Raw genomic sequence first — 17,427 nt, 5'->3', positions numbered from 1 at the left:
GGACTTTTGTTTGTTGGAAGATTTTTAATCGCAGTCTCAATTTCATTACTTGTGATCGGTCTGTTCATATTTTCTATTTCTTCCTGGTTCAGTCTTGAAAGGTTATACCTTTCTAAGAATTTGTCCATTTCTTCCAGCTTGTCCATTTTGTTGGCATAGAGTTGCTTGTAGTAGTCTCTTAGGATGCTTTGCATTTCTGCAGTGTCTGTTGTAACTTCTCCTTTTTCATTTCTAATTTTATTGATTTGAGTCCTCTCCCTTTTTTTTGATAAGTCTGGCTAATGGTTTATCAATTTTGTTTATCTTCTCAAAGAACCAGCTTTTAGTTTTATTGATCTTTGCTATTGTTTTCTTTGTTTCTATTTCATTTATTTCTTCTCTGATCTTTACGATTTCTTTCCTTCTGCTAACTTTGGGTTTTGTTTGTTCTTCTTTCTCTAGTTCCTTTAGGTGTAAGGTTAGATTGTTTATTTGAGATTTTTCTTGTTTCTTGAGGTAGGCTTGTATAGCTATAACCTTCCCTATTAGAACTGCTTTTGTTGCATCCCATAGATTTTGGATCGTCCTGTTTTCATTGTCATTTGTCTCTAAGTATTTTTTGATTTCCTCTTTGATTTCTTCAGTGATCTCTTGGTTGTTTAATAACATATTGTTTAGCCTCCATGTGTTTGTGTTTTTTACGGTTTTTGCCTGTAATTGATTTCTAATCTCATAGCTTTTTGGTCAGAAAAGATGCTTGATATGATTTCAATTTTCTTAATATTACTGAGGCTTGATTTGTAACCCAAGATGTGATCTATCCTGGAGAATATTCCGTGCGCACTTGAGAAGAAAGTGTAATCTGCTGTTTTTGGATGGAATGTCCTATAAATATGAATTAAATCTATCTGGTCTATCATGTCATTTAAAGCTTGTGTTTCCTTATTTATTTTCATTTTGGATGATCTGTCCATTGGTGTAAGTGAGGTGTTAAAGTCCCCCACTATTACTGTGTTACTGTTGATTTCCTCTTTTATAGCTCTTAGCTGTTGCCTTATGTATTGAGGTGCTCCTATGTTGGGTGCATATATATTTATAATTGCTATATCTTCTTCTTTGATTGATCCCTTGATCATTATGTAGTGTCCTTCCTTGTCTCTTGTAACATTCTTTATTTTAAAGTCTATTTTATCTGATATGAGTATTTCTACTCCAGCTTTCTTTTGATTTCCATTTGCATGGAATATCTTTTTCCATCCCCTCACTTTCAGTCTGTATGTGTCGCTAGGTCTGAAGTGGGTCTCTTGTAGACAGCATATACATGAGTCTTGTTTTGTATCCATTCAGGAAGTCTGGTTCTTTTGGTTGGAACATTTAATCCATTCACGTTTAAGGCAATTATCAATATGTATGTTCCTATGACCATTTTCTTAATTGTTTTGGGTTTGTTTTTGTAGGTCCTTTTCTCCTCTTGTGTTTCCCACTTAGCGAAGTTCCTTTAGCGTTTGTTGTAGAGCTGGTTTTGTGGTGCTGAATTCTCTTAGCTTTTGCTTGTCTGTAAAGCTTTTGATTTCTCCATCGAATCTGAATGAGATCCTTGCCAGGTAGAGTAATCTTGGTTGTACGTTCTTTGCTTTCATCACTTTAAGTATATCATGCCACTCCCTTCTGGCTTGTAGAGTTTCTGCTGAGAAATCAGCTGTTAACCTTATGGGAGTTCCCTTGTATATTATTTGTCATTTTTCTCTTGCTGCTTTCAATAATTTTTCTTTGTCTTTAATTTTTGCCAGTTTGATTACTATGTGTCTTGACGTGTATCTCCTTGGGTTTATCCTGTATGGAACTCACTGCGCTTCCTGGACTTGGGTGGCTACTTCCCATGTTAGGGAAGTTTTCAATTATAATGTCTTCAAATATTTTCTCTGGTCCTTTCTCTCTCTCTTCTCCTTCTGGGACCCCTATAATGCGAATGTTGTTGCATTTAATGTTGTCCCAGAGGTCTCTTAGGCTGTCTTCATTTCTTTTCATTCTTTTTCTTGTTCTGTTCCGCAGCAGTGAATTCTACCATTCTGTCTTCCAGGTTACTTATCCTTTCTTCTGCCTCAGTAATTCTGCTATTGATTCCAGCTAGTGTAGTTTTCATTTCAGTTATTGTACTGTTCATCTCTGTTTGTTTGTTCTTTAATTCTTCTAGGTCTTTGTTAAACATTTCTTGCATCTTCTTGATCTTTGCCTCCATTCTTTTTCCGAGGTCCTGGGTCATCTTCACTATCACTATTCTGAATTCTTTTTCTGGAAGGTTGCCTATCTCCCCTTCATTTAGTTGTTTTTCTGGGGTTTTGTCTTGTTCCTTCATCTGGTACATAGCCCTCTGCCTTTTCATCTTGTCTATATTTCTGTGAATGTGGTTTTTGTTCCACAGGCTGCAGGATTGTAGTTCTTCTTGCTTCTGCTGTCTGCCCTCAGCCCTGCTAGTGTTGGAGGGTCTCCTGCAGAGGCAGGGTGTGGCTGTGTCTCACCGTGAGGACAAGTACACTGGCAGCAGAAGTTCTGGGAGGTACTCCTTGTCATGAGCCCTCCCAGAGTCCTGGAGATAGTCATTTTTAATGAATTGTGTATGTGTGTGTGTCTGCTTATCATATGTTGTACCATAAGTAAATATCAGGGTACTTCACATTTTAATTTATATAGATTTATATAAAATTTTTCATTTAAATTTCTTTTTTTTTAATTAATTTATTTTTTTTGCTGAGTTGGGTCTTCGTTTCTGTGCGAGGGCTTTCTCTAGTTGTGGCAAGTGGGGGCCAGTCTTCATTGTCGTGCGCAGGCCTCTCACTATCGCGGCCTCTCTTGTTGCAGAGCACAGGCTCCAGACGCGCAGGCTCAGTAATTGTGGCTCATGGGCCCAGCTGCTCCGCGGCATGCAGGATCTTCCCAGACCGGGGCTCGAACCCGTGTCCCCTGCATTGGCAGGCAGACTCTCAAACACTGCACCACCAGGGAAGCCTAAATTTCTTTTAAAATAGGGTTTATTTCCATTTCGTACAGAGGAAAATCAATATACCAAAATTACCAACATCTATTTTTTTTGGAGAGAGCCACCCATGATGCCCACGTCAGGACTCTGAATTCTAGGCCTGATGTGATCACTGGGTCATGGTCCCTCTCACTAAAAGCTCATCCAGAATGGTGCCTTGTGACACAAAGGATCTTCTGAGAGAAGATGAAGGACTCAGCCATGCCCATGACCTTTGTCTTCAGTAAGAAAATAGTCTTCCCTAAGTCCTATTACAATGTTCAGTTATAAACAGTGGTGCTTAGTACATAGAGGGTCTTAAATAATATGTATTGATAAATAGATGGAAGTAGTCCACAGTTCTTCCAAATATCTGGACTCTTTCATGTTTGCTTTTTAAAAATAAATCTCTTTATTTTAGACCTTAGTTTAAAAACATCTCGGCATTAAGACTTACATTTACCCTAGAATCAAGTTATATTGTTACGATCAGACAGTGTTAAGGAAAAGAAAATGCATTTTTAATTTTAAAAAAGGACTTACATTTATTCTTTTAAAACACTTTACATATGATCGCCCATGTATGCACCGATATAGGCTATTTTATTTGATAATTTTTACTGTTGATTTTATTTCACCTGATAATTTTATTTGGGTCCCTAAAACTACATTATGAACTACCTTAATTATTTAAATTAGAAACAGATTACTTTTCTCCAGTGTACAAACCCAAATTAATTTCATTATTAACCCGAGTTTTAAATTGATTAATCTTGGAGTGTTTAAAAAACCAAGTGGTGTTTTTTCATCCTTAAAGAGATGGGCATATTGATTTGATTACTCTCTTGCTGTCACACCAGTTGTGCTATGAAGAGCAAGACATTTGCAAGAAAACTTTGGATAGATTTTATAAACCAGCCAGAAACCTGTGTGTCTGGGGTTTCTGGGGGAACAATCTGTGAGTCATTTTAAAAAACAAACACACTCATAATCACGGTGCATGGTGTTACCATGGTAATTAGGCCTGTGGAGTTGGGTTGCTTATGTTCCTGTAAAGGGAAGAGGCGGAGAGAAACTGAGAATTCAGAGCGTTGACTATCAGCTTCAATTTGACTATCACAAGAGAGTGTAGGGTTTCTTGAAAATGTACTGGCACAGTTGTCCTGAGAGGGAATTAAAGAAACTCTGGCATCCTCCCTTTGTTACTGAATATAAGTTAGCCGTTTTACTGTTGGGTGTTGTGATTCACAGGAGAGAAAAGGGCCATTTGGCATTCTCTCAGGAAGAAGGGGGGTAAATTTGTCCTTTATCTGCTATATAATTACATATAAGTCTCTCAGATCTACCCGGTAAGTGTCTGGTGTGAAGGTGCACAGGGCTTTAGTGAGTCTCTAAAAGGTGCCAAAATGCCACTGGCATAATATTATTACAGATTTAAACGCTCCTCAGTGCATTATTCTAATACAGTTAGAGACGGGTTTTAGTGAGGCCATTGTTTCAGATCTGATCCCCAAGTAGACCAGGTCTCTTTTCTCTGTTTTATGGAGTAGATATGACTCCTTTATCTTGGACAGTCATCTTATAATATAGGTCCCTGGATCACAGAGGAGACCAAGGAGGTTATGTGAACTCTGCCAAATCTGTCATCACACCAGGGGAAAGTAAAATCAACATACATGCTTCCCCCCCCATTTATTTATTTATTTTTTGGCTGCGTTGGGTCTTCGTTGCTGCACGTGGGCTTTCTCTAGTTGTGGTGAACAGGGGCTACTCTTCATTGCTGTGCTCAGGCCTCTCATTGCAGTGGCTTGTCTTGTGGTGGAGCATGGGCTCCAGGTGCGCAGGCTTCAGTAGTTGTGGCGCACGGGCTCAGCAGTTGTGGCTCGCGGGCTCTAGAGCACAGGTTCAGTAGCATTCGGGCTACTGTGGCATAGTGGCATAGTGGCATAGTGGTGCACGGGCTTAGTTGCTCCATAGCATGTGAGATCTTCCTGGACCAGGGCTCAAACCTGTGTCCCCTGCATTGGCAGACAGATTCTTAACCGCTGCACCACCAGGGAAATCCCAACATACATGCTTTTTTGATGGACAGTCAACAAAGTGGGATTACTGAGGAGTGATTCATTATGATTCTGTATGGAGAACAATCAACACCCTTAAGTTTTTTTTTTTTTTTTTTTTTTTTGCGGTACGCGGGCCTCTCACCACTGTGGGCCCTGCCGTTGCGGAGCACAGGCTCCGGACGCGCAGGCTCGGCGGCCATGGCTCACGGGCCCAGCCGCTCCGCGGCACGTAGGATCTTCCCGGACCGGGGCACGAACCCGTGTCCCCTGCATCGGCAGGCGGACTCTCAACCACTGCGCCACCAGGGAAGCCCAACACCCTTAAGTTAAAGGTATGAGTTAGTGCACCTACAAAACTGGTTTTTAAGAATGATTTAAGATTACTTTAAGAAGCCTAGGTATCCTCTTAAATGGATAATACATTGACTAGAGGTTTTCTTAGAGTATTCCTCATGCAGATTTTATTTCTACAACTTTTCCTTATTAAAACTATTTTTCAAAAGGCTTGAAATAAAGTGCCGTGGAGTTTGATTAAAGGGTCATGCAAATGCAGGGAGTTTGTGTGTGATTTTGCCCTGGCATATGGTGTAAAAACTATTTCTTAAAACTGTGGATTTCATTTTTCCTCTCATATGTGGGAAGAAGGCACATGTTACCCAAACTTCATTCTATGCTGTCTTAATCTTTTTAAGATTAGTAAACAATACTTAACTTAAACTTTTTCTGATGGTGAAAGTAATTCATGGTGATCATTGAAAATTTGGAAAATACTTAAAGTGTAAAAAAAAAAATTAAGACTGACCCCTTCCATTAATTAGGTTTTTGGTTGAACCACATAGAACAGAGACCTGATTTCACAGTGGCTTACAGAAGTGAGAAGTTATTTCTCTCTCACATAATAATCCAGAGGTGTGTGGTCCAGGGCTGGTAAGGTAACTCTCCTCCACAAGATCATCCAGGTATCCAGTCTCCTGGATACATCATTCCAAGCATATTTTCCTTGCTTTATGGTCTAAAGTGGCTTCCTACCATAAGGACCTCACTATAGCCTGTAGGAAGGGAGAAAGTTGGAAAGGGGACGGCATGACCCAGAAGTTGCACCCATCACTGCTGCAGCAATCCCCTTGAACTTTGTCACATGGCCACACACCTAGCAACAAGGGAGGCTGGGAAAAGCAGTTATTCTTGACATGTATGTGCCTAGCTTAGGTTCTATCACAAGCATGGAAGAAGGGGAAAGCAGATACTGGGGAATATCTAGCAATTTCTGGTACTTCCATTTTCTATACAAAAGGGATAATACACTGTTAACATTTTGACATACCTTCTTCCAATCTTTTTTCTAGAAAAATATGTATCAGAAAGATATGTATAATATTTACTAGAAAATATTGTATGTGATATATTAGAATATTAAAAATATGAAAATGTATTCAAAAATGCATGTATATAATATATAGATATTAGAAAATTAGCTGAGGTCATACTCTATATATAATGTTGTATTCTCTTTTCGCATAACTTTATTCCATGTGTATTCTTCCTCATCACTTAAATTTTTTGTATTTATTGTTTCCAAGTTCCATCGTGTGGAATTTTTCTGTTTTACTTAATGGGTTATGTTATTCATATTTAGGCTATTTCTAACACCTTGGTAATACTTCTTTGTCTATACTTTGCATTTTTTGGATCAAGTCAAGGAGTGACATCACCAAGACAATGGGTGAGAACATATTTGGAATCTTGATAAATATTGCCCAACTGCTTTCCAGAGAGATTGTGTTGATTTATGCTCTCCCAAGAACGTATGAGAGTGCTGGACTCAGAGCTCCCTTCGAGGCTTATTTTGCAAGTCCCACTAATCATTGTTATCCCTAGGGTTTATTCTCTGAAAATAGGTTGTTTTCTGCCCTTGGCTTGTTTTTGTTTCCTTTGCTGTCATTAATCATGAGATAATGGTTTTCTAATCATGTTGGCTCATTTAAAAACACATGGTCCCGTATAGTCATCTGGGAATATAATCAGTTGGGCTGAGATTTTAGCACACGTGCCAGTCTTAGGCAATGGGAGACCTCTAGAGACACTGCTGTTCATTTGGTCTCAGGACCCAACATGAATCTGATTTACACTCCCAGTCATAATGCTCTAGATGCTGAGTAACTCTTAGTTCCGAGACACAGCAAAATATGAATGGTAAAGCATTCCCTGAGGCTTAGGCAGTTCCCTTTGAGCTGGCTGCTGGATATCTTTTCAGAAGTAAAGACAGGAACTTTCTTAGATAGGAACCACACTCACACAAGGCGGAATTAGGCCGACTCTGCCCAGCATCCCAGAGATCATGAGTGGCTAAGGGTATAGGTGTTTCTACTTCTAAACAGCCTTCAGCTTTGGATGCTAACGACGTTTTTTAACCATTAACTTGTCCAACCTACCCTCTTAAAGGGTTAGATATACACGAATGGAGCCCCACCCCTGTCCCTAACACCTGGAGAAAGAGTGTATCTGGGACTTCGGTCCTGCTGGGAGCTAATCAAGTTAGGTCAGGAGGAAAGCTTGTTCTTATTCATCTCAGCGGTACACAGCCTCTGTCACCAAGAACTGTGCTTGCCCTAGGTTCCCAAGCCGACTTGGTATTTTCATGTTTTCTTTCAGGTTAGGGAAGTTCACAAAGAAAGGGACTCCTATTTTCACAAATCTGTTTCTTCAAAGAAAAAGAGTTAACAAAATGTTTGTTTATTGGCTCAGAAAGGTAGACCTGTGAGCCCCTCTGCCCCTTGAGCTATTCAGCCATCACCACCAAACCCTATTTACAGAAACATTTATTTGCTTGTTCAGCGTTTGTGTATCATGTTATTTCTCTTTTTTTTTTAAAAAAAAAAAAACCAATACATTCTCCACTCTGCTTTCTCAACAGCCAGATCTGCCAGTGAGCTTCAGGCTTTGGGAACTGAAGAGGTAAGAATTCTGAAATATTTTCTTCTAGGATCTTAAATCTAATCAGAACTTCAAGAGTTAAAGAAAAATCTTAAGCCCAGAGATGAAAGCATTTAACATGTGATGTTGATCAAAAAGAAATATTCATAGTCTTTAGCAATGTTGACATGACTTTAGGATTTAAAGGGGAAAAAAATGGCTCTCCTTAATGATAGTTAAAAATCAGATTTCTCGGGGCTTCCCTGGTGGCGCAGTGGTTGAGAGTCCACCTGCCGATGCAGGGGACACAAGTTCGTGCCCCGATCCAGGAAGATCCCACATGCTGCGGAGCGGCTGGGCCCGTGAGCCATGGCCGCTGAGCCTGCGCGTCCAGAGCCTGTGCTCCGCAATGGGAGAGGCCACAACAGTGAGAGGCCCGCATAACGCAAACAAAACAAAACAAAACAATCAGATTTCACCCATTTTCTTCTAAAAACCTGAGTTTGGAAGCCTTTGAGGTCACTGCCTTAACAAATTGTGTCTCTGTGGCACCGAACATGATTAATTGGTGGCAGCCATTGAGGATAGTGAAAGACAGATGTCAGAGTAGATTAGCCCAGAGAAGTGTAAACCCTGTTCTTAACAGATTGGTTGTAGACATTATAAGGGCTTTTTCAGCAGCAACAACAGTCACAATAAAAGGTCAATTTAATACTGGTGGGGTTTCTTCTTGAAGAAACTGACTTGGCTTTTGAAACTGAGTAAAGCCATTTGAATCTAGCTGTAGACTTGAAAGGTCACCATATTGCTGAGATAGGTGATAATGTGTTTTCTCTCCCCAACCGAGATGCAGTTTCCTTTAGTCCTGACATGGACTTCCCCCCATTTAATTTAATTTAATTTTATTTATTTATTTATAAATTTATTTATTTTTTGGCTGCGTTGGGTCTTCGTTGCTGCGCATGAGCTTTCTCTAGTTGTGGCGAGTGGGAGCTACTCTCCGTTGTGGTGCATGGGCTTCTCACTGCGGTGGCTTCTCTTGTTGTGGAGCACAGGCTCTAGGCACGTGGGCTTCAGTAGTTGTGGCATGAGGGCTCAGTAGTTGTGGCTCGTGGGTTCTAGAGCGCAGGCTCAGTGATTGTGGCGCATGGGCTTAGTTGCTCCACGGTGTGTGGGATCTTCCCAGACCAGGGCTCGAACCCATGTCCCCTGCATTGGCAGGTGGATTCTTAACCACTGCACCACCAGGGAAGTCCTCCCCCCCCTTTTAAAATTAACTTCATTCTGATAAATTTCAAGCATATACCAAATAGAGAGGATAATATAATGAACTTCTATATCCCTATCACTCAGTTTTAACAATTATAACTCATGACCAGTATTGTTTCATCTATACCTCCACCCCTTCTCTTCTTTTCCCATTGGAGCATTGGATTATATGATGATGGCTTGAATTTGGCTGTTAGATTTTTAATTGTTTATACAACTATTTAGTGGCTACAGCAAAATGCAAATAAAAAATAAAACCTGCTTTTAACCTAACTTACTTTGCTGAAGCTAGCCATTTATCCATGTACTCATTCAGCCGATATTTAGTATTTACTAGTATCAAAACCTTCTTAAGAGAAAAAATAGAGAAAAGCTAATGGAAGGGAGACCAGTAGACTTCTTGGATTTGCAAATGATGGGCTGGATATGGGAGAACTGATGAAATTGCTGATTGAAGATGAAGGAGAGGAGGACATTTAGAAAAACTCCCCGATTTGTCTATGGGAAATTCAGTGAGTGATGATAACTGGGCTACAGATACAGGAAGAGAGGAACAGATTCAGATCTGTGGAGTGGCCACATCCAGACGGATATGTCCAATAGACTGCTCATGGATGGTACAGAGCAGTGATTCTCAGTCCTGGGTGCATGTCAGAATCTCCAGGGAAGTGTTTGAAAGCACTGATATGTAAACCCTACCCAGACCACTTGAGTCAGAATCCCTTGGGGAGGGGTCTGACCATCTGTAGTTTATAAGATCTCCCCAGGTGATTACAATGTGTAGTCACGACTGAGAATCTCTGGTCTAGAGCTTATTAGAAGGAAGGCCTGTGTGTATGTGTGCTTTTAATGCCGTGTATAGCTTTTGCAACCCCATAATGAGGTTCTTTTGGCGTTACGTACTTAATATCTTCAGGTGAGGGCTAAGCCATCCCTACACTCTACCAAATATTATTAATAATGAAGGCTTTTAAAATAAGTTTTTCATGTTCTCTGTCTGATGTTGGTGTTGATTTCTTTCATACTAATCACTGTATTTAAATGTTTCAAATCAATCCAAGCAGAGTTTCTCGGTGCGGGTTGCTGACACGTTGAATGGGGCAATTCTTCCTCGTATTCTCTGGTATCCCTGTCCTTGGCTCACAAAAGGCCAGTGGCATCTTCCAGCCATTGGGGTATCCAGAGTGCCCTAAGGAGACATTGAGAACTACTGTGTCGTTACACACCTTTAAAGAGGTTGTTTGTCATGTTACTCTTACCTACAAGCATTTTTGCTTCATGCAAAATTACTGGTTTCAGTTATGCAAAGTAGTTCCTTATGTAAGTGGTCTCTGTGCTAACAAACTAAAGAAAGAAACTAAACAAAATAGACATGTAAAAGGAAATATTGTTTTGCACTGTTGGAGGGATTTTGAGCATATTTGTTCTAGTACCAAATCTATTTTTTATGTCTGTACAGAGAAGCAAATTAAACACTAGGCAAGAAATGGTCAAATATTGAGATTTAAAGCAAAATACTACTAAGGCATTATGCAAATTGAACAGCAGTGATGAAGGATGTATTCCTCTCTTGTTTGCTGCTGTAACAAATTGTAACAAACTTGGTGGATTAAAACAAATCCACCAAATACAAATATGTTATCTTACAGTTCTGCAAGTTAGGTTCTGTAGAGATCTCACCGGTCTAAAGGCAAAGTACTGACAGAGCTGTGTTCCTTTCTGGAGGCTCTAGGGAAGAATTCTAGAGTCCCCTTTCCTCCATTTTCAAAGCCAACAGCCTTCCATCTCCGTATGTCTTTCCACCATATTCATTCCTCTGAACTGAGCCAGGAAATGTTCTTTGACTTTAAGGACCCATGTGATAAGATTTGGCACACCTAGATAATACAAGATACTCTCCCCATCCCAAGGTCCTTAATTGAATCATATCTTCAAAGTCCCTTTTTCCACATAAGTTTATATATTCACAGGTTCCAGGGATTAGGGCATGGACCTATTTGGGGGCTATTATTCTGCCTACTACAAAGTAAAAGAGATTAATTGTTCAGAAAGGTAGAAATGCCTCAGGTAGCAGAGATAGGATTATCTTACATTTCATTGTATAGAGTTGAGAAGGTTTAGGGTTCCAAGTTGATGAAGCAAGTTCTTGTCTTGACTCTGCAAAACCTGTTTGTAAATACAGGCACTGAAGGCTTTTAGTTTTCTTGGAGTATTTGGCATTGGATCAAGTGGACAGGTTGAAGTCCAATGGCTCCTTCCTTGGCCAGACTTTCTGGTACTATGGGTGTGGCCTCTGGAGAGCGTGCTGCCTTTGGCATTTCTCCAACTCTGGAGAGTTTGCCTACAGTGTGCAGGTTCCAAGGTCTTTGAATGGCACCAAAGAAATGTGAGATTTTTATTTTATGCTGTTATGTCTGCCTGTCACATTGTGCTTTATTTATTAGGCTCTAACATGTGGAAGTTGGAGGAAAAAATAACGTAATATTTTAGAACCTTACTGTAGTGGTATTTATTATAGCTAATTTCTAAGTATGGTTTAATTTCCACCATACATTAGGTAAGTCATCCCCACAAAGTAAGAAACCATTGCTCACCTAGTGAATGAAATGGATCACTGGGTTATTTTTTAAAAACCATCTCCAGGGTAGAATATAGCCAGAATTTTTTAAAATTTTATTTATATTTTATTTATTTATTTTTGGCTGCATTAGGTCTTCGTTGCTGCCCGCGGGCTTTCTCTAGTTGCGGTGAGCAGGGGGTACTCTGCGTTGCGGTGCATGGGCTTCTCATTGCGGTGGCTTCACTTGTGGTGGAGCATGGGCTTTAGGTGCACGGGCTTCAGTAGTTGTGGCACACGGGCTCAGTAGTTGTGGCTCGTGGGCTCTAGAACGCAGGCTCAGTAGTTGTGGCGCACGGGCTTAGTTGTTCCGTGGCATGTGGGATCTTCCCAGACCAGGGCTTGAACCCGTGTCCCCTGCATTGGCAGGCGGATTCTCAACCACGGTGCCACCAGGGAGGTCCCTAGCCAGAGATTTTTGATGGAGATTTTAAATGTTGCAGCTATTTTTGTAGCGAGTCCCCTTTTTATCCACTTCAAGACAGGTCAGCAATACAGATCTGAAGGCCACACTTAGGGCTAGCTGTAGAGTAACGAACCATCCTGATTTGTCCAAGACTGGGAGGTTACCTGGGACTTGGGAGCTTCAGTGCTAAAACTCCTGGAGTTCTGGGTAATTTGGGACAGTTGGGCGCCTAGCTGTCTAAAAACAGCTCTAGTGGAGAGTGACTGTCATGCCGATGAATTGTGAAAATAGAAAATCTGATTGAATGAAATAATGACAGTAACCTCAAGGGTTTGGGCTGAGGGTGAGGGTGAATCTAACTCTGGAAAAATCTGTATCCACATATACATGTTTGCCCGAAACCAACTCAGAAGAACCAGCAACATTTATAAAATGTTATTAGATTTCATGGCCCACTCTTTTAATTCCCCAGTGTTACTGGCTTCTCTGATGATCACAGCTTTGATAGCTTTCTTATTGAGGTGACCACAGAACCTCATTGGATCTTTTTCAGCATGTCAGCATGTATGGAAATTACAAGTTTGCCAAAGCAGCATGGTGCTCTCTTCGTTTGAATCCTGCCTTTTGTATAACAAAATTGAACTTTTTCCCTCTAAGAGACAGCACAGAATGTTCAAGAATAGATAAGTACTAGGAATACTATCTTGATGCCCAAGGGGAGGGGATTGGAGAGGATCATGTCTTGGAGTCTTATCCAGCTCTAAGACATCGGTGCTCTCTGACTCCCAGTGGTAGAGCATGAGCTACTTACCCTGATGTAAGTAATTGGCTGCATCTGGGTGAAGATTCTTACTCAGCCCTTCCTCCATGCTTCCATAACGCTCTGCCCTGCCCTCACCCACAGCAAAGCCAGACCAGGAAAACAGGAATACAGAAGGAGCCTCATTTCTTACATTTCTGTGACCTTCATTTGGAGATTTTTATTCTCTAAGCCACTGGGACAAAGAGTTTGTAAGTGTACTTGGAAGGGCAGTACATTATCTTCCCTAGAACAGGCTTTGACTTTGAGGAGCTGGCAATATATATTTTTTTTAATGTGTGTTTTCTGTCTTCTAAAATATTCTAGTTGGTAGGTACAAGGAATTCTCTTTCAATTGTTTTTTTTTTTTCTTCCAAAAAAAAGATTGAACACTATCAGTCTTGGAGGTAAGATCTGGGTTTCTGATGAGGATAGATTGTGAGTTATTCTGATATTCTTGTCAATCCCTTTTTGGGGTTCCTTCCTTCTAAGACTCTCAATCTTGCCTGGTTTCATTTTGTTAAGACTAGCCTCCTTTCAGCTTTGAGCCTCAGCTGTTTTGTTTTTTTTTGTGAATCAAACAAGCTCCAGAAGAAATGAAAGGAGATGAAATCCTTATGCTGTTGTTTAAACTCAGCTTCTTTTATTCCTTTCCAAAGAGAAATTACAGAGTAAATGTAAATAGGAGATCCAAATGATCCAAGCTACTCTGGTGCAGGGTTTCTTTGGGAGTAATAGAAATGTCTTGGAACTAAATAGGGATGATGGCTACGTGACATCGTAAATGTACGAAATGCTGTTGAATTGTACACTTTAAAGTGGTTAATGATTAATTTCATGTTTTGTGAATTTTACCTCAAAAAGAAATGTTGAACTTCAAGAGGAAGAAAAAAAAAGACTGTTTCTCCCTATCTTCAAATTCTGGAGGAAGTCTCATCCATTTTAATACACTCATGTTTTTAAATTTCTAGACCAAAATTGTTGTTCATCCTGTCCCATTACTGGGAGAAGATATTTGGACTTAAAAGTGTCTGTCAGGCAGAACCGATCAGGAAATTCATAGAGTTAAGACACTAGTTGTTAGTATTAAGATGCATGGTTTTTGTTACTGGATTATAAACTGGCCTATAATTTGCAAAGCTGATTGCAATAAAAAATTTTTTTTAAAGTTTAACAATTTAAAACACTGGACTTTTTTCCACCTCTCACGGGATAGAAGTTATATTAACTAGGTTAGAAAGTTTTTTAATATCCTGTAGTAGCGGACTGCGATTGGGTATGACAAAACAGGAAGAGTCCAGATGTGGTAACTTTAATGAAATGTGAGCATGGTAAAAAATTTCGTATATAGAAATGTCTTTTATTAAAATATCTCCTTGGACATTCCCAAGGGCTACCACCTGATCAAAGTCTGACGGGCACTTATTTTAAGGGATGACTGCCTAGGGTTTCACACATAATCATTGGTTTAATGGTGAAACTTTAAGGTTTTTAATTACTTCTAGATTTAGAGACAACTTTTTTGGCCTTTTGCAGAGATGTAACTAGGCAACCAGTATAGCACTTAACTGGTGCACAGCATCCAAACTTCATAGCCATTGCATCATTTTTTAAATGCTGTTTAAATCTGTCTTTTAGCTTTGGCATATGCTGCCATGTAACCTTTAATTTCTTAGAAAATATCGTGCAAACCCCCAGCTGTAAGATAGTATGGTTCCTAGAACCCCAGCATGCTCTGTGTGATGTTAATCAGTGTGCTTACAAGAACAGTGGTAATAGAGTCGAGAGGTAGCCCAATGTACCGTGTTTTATGATTGGGCGTTAAGAAGGTAGGTTTCAGTTTTGGTGTGTGAAGGTGTAAGAGTTTAAAACCATATCCTCAGCAGGTGGTAATGAGCATTTCTCACAATGTGATTCATGGAAAATGTACATTCACAGAGATGAGAGGTGGCCTTTATTCTAGTCAAGTTGATTTTACTTTGCTGGATAGGTGGTAACTAGAAATGCCTACTTTGATTAATAAGCCAGAATGTATTGAAAGCTTTTTAAGTGTCAGACACTATTCTAGGTATATATCATATTCCTTTTCTGTGATAACTAAGCTTTTAATTTTTTAATTAGTTTTTTTAATTATGAAAGGAATGTATATGTGAGATTTTTAAAAATTCAAGTAGTAGACACAGGAATAAATGAAAAAGAGAAGTTTCTTTCCAAACATCAACTCCTAGCCCACTCCCTAGAGATAACCACTGTTAATAGTATCGTGTGTGCCCTCCAGAAATTTTCCATCTCCTGGTTAATCTGTATTGAAATGTGAGTATGAAGAGTGCCATTAAACCGTCTGTTCATAAATTTCTCTTCTGGACCAAATCTCTTCATTTTGAGACACCATTTGATGCTTTTTTCTGAAATGTGCTTTTTTAAAACTGAAAGAGTAAAAATGTCAGAACCAAAATGATGCCAACAGAGGGCTGGTGGTAGGGAGGGTGACAACTGAAGACTGTTACTGTGAATTCTAGCCTCTGTAAGATTTACATACAGAATGTAAGTAATAAACCTTAAGGTAGTTCTTCATCATTTTCAAAGTCATCTGGAGTACGTTACCTCCCTTCATCCTTTTGATGACCCTGTGACACAGAAGTTGTTTATTTTACAAAGGAGGAAGCTGTGGTTCCCAGAGGTTAGGTAACTTGCCCATGAACACAGCTGACGAGTGACAGGATTGGGACGAGAATCGAGGCTTTTCCAAGTTTTAGCCTTGAACCAGACCACACTGGCAACCATGAGGAAGAGAGGGGCTCGGTGACACCATTGTGGTCCCTGTAGTGGGAGGCTGGAAGTGAAGGGGAGGCTTGCAGTCTGAAGATCCAGTTAGAAGTTGTTCTGACTCTGCTCCTTGGACAAGTTGTTTAATGCAGTCCGTATGCCCTCCTCACAGTTTCCTCACTGGCTATGTCTATTCCTGTTCTGTTTGTTTGGGTGGTACTGGCCAGAGGGTTGGGGACTTGACCCAAGCTGGGGATGCCATAGTATTTCATCACCATGCTACAGGAGTTGGTCTGAAGGGTGGGCATGCAACCCAGCAAGGGACAATAGATTCTTTCTCTGGAATTTTCCAACTCAAGTTGAGGGAGGAGAGGTCCTATCCTTTCTAGTCTCAAGGGAGTAAGAATCATGTAAGGCCATGTTTCAGTCTGTTGAGAGAGTAAAGTCTGACTCACAAAGGGGGAGCAAAAGAGAGAGAGAGACAGAGTGATAAAGAGAAGGAAAGAGATAGCCCAGTGAGAATTGGAGTCCATCAATCCAGTTGATGTGAGCCAATATATTCCCATTTTTTACCTAACCTAAGTCAAGTTGCTACTAAAGGAATCCTGTGTGATATCTTCGGGCCTTAGTTTCCTCATCTGTAAAATGGGGGTTTTAATATTTTCCCTGAAGTACTGTATATCTGAACTACTGTAAAGATGAGTTGAGATAATGAATAGGAAAGTACTTTGTACATTGTAAAACACTGTACAAATGCAAGATGGTATTATTCATTAATATGTTGCATTGAACTAGGAAAAGTTGAAAGAATGAAATTACCACTCATTTGGAAAATAGGAAGTGAGAGCTTTGCAAGAGCCATCTGGTATTGTGCCGAAGTCAATGGAAGCTGCCAGATTTTCTTTGGGGATCCCCTTTCATACACTCTTAAGTTCTAATAGAGACCCATCATAAATACAGGGATAGATCTTACCTCACTGGCTCAGGTTAATTCAATGAGTTTCCTTTTTCTATCTCCCGTCCTAATCTATGGTAAACGTACACACAATAACAGAAACCAAACAAAAATAAACACATCATATTAATATTTCAACATTTTAGCTTTTTCACTTAAAAGAACTTTACGGATTTATAAATGACATTTTGGCATCATCAAAGAAAATCAACCTTAAAGTGGCTATTCTATTTTTAGTACTTCATTTGGGAATGATACAGTTGAGGCGATTCTTGGGATGGGAGGTTAGCTATTTTGGGCTTAGATAGGATCAAAATCCATCTTTTACCTTCAGGGACTTACATCTTTGATATATAAACTATAAGTAATCAAAATCTACTTGAAATTACATCTTATGCATGACACAGGAAGCATCACTTCACTTCTACAGCATTTTTCACTATATATGATAATATCTCTCAGTGAGAGAAAACAGATGGCACAGAACAAATTTGTTCTCTTTCTTAGATTTGCCATTTAGGCAGTTTTTATTGTAGCAAACATATCTTTCTTTAAATTTGATCATTAAAGCCAAAAAAAAAGTGGTTTAAAGTCTCAATCTAAGTAGAATAGCATGTGCAAAAAGGTCAAAGTCACCATGGAAA

The 17,427-nt window shown here is 39.7% G+C and overlaps 1 protein-coding gene across 2 annotated transcripts in view; it reads left to right on the top strand.

Moving 5' to 3' along the window:
* The window catches only part of GNG2 (G protein subunit gamma 2), a 139,583-nt gene that overhangs the window by 12,993 nt on the left and 109,163 nt on the right, over positions 1–17,427 (top strand). The window contains exon 2 of one of the 2 annotated variants that reach the window (XM_019923879.3): positions 7,973–8,013. The exons of the other annotated variant lie outside the window; for it this stretch is intronic. The gene's annotated coding sequence lies outside the window, so the exon portion shown is untranslated. The remainder of the gene's footprint in view (positions 1–7,972; positions 8,014–17,427) is intronic. 2 annotated transcript variants of the gene reach the window in all.

This window comes from Tursiops truncatus, chromosome 2 (genome assembly GCF_011762595.2).
Source record: "Tursiops truncatus isolate mTurTru1 chromosome 2, mTurTru1.mat.Y, whole genome shotgun sequence".
NCBI classification, from domain to species: domain Eukaryota; kingdom Metazoa; phylum Chordata; class Mammalia; order Artiodactyla; family Delphinidae; genus Tursiops; species Tursiops truncatus.
This window is presented reverse-complemented; position numbering and strand designations above follow the sequence as displayed.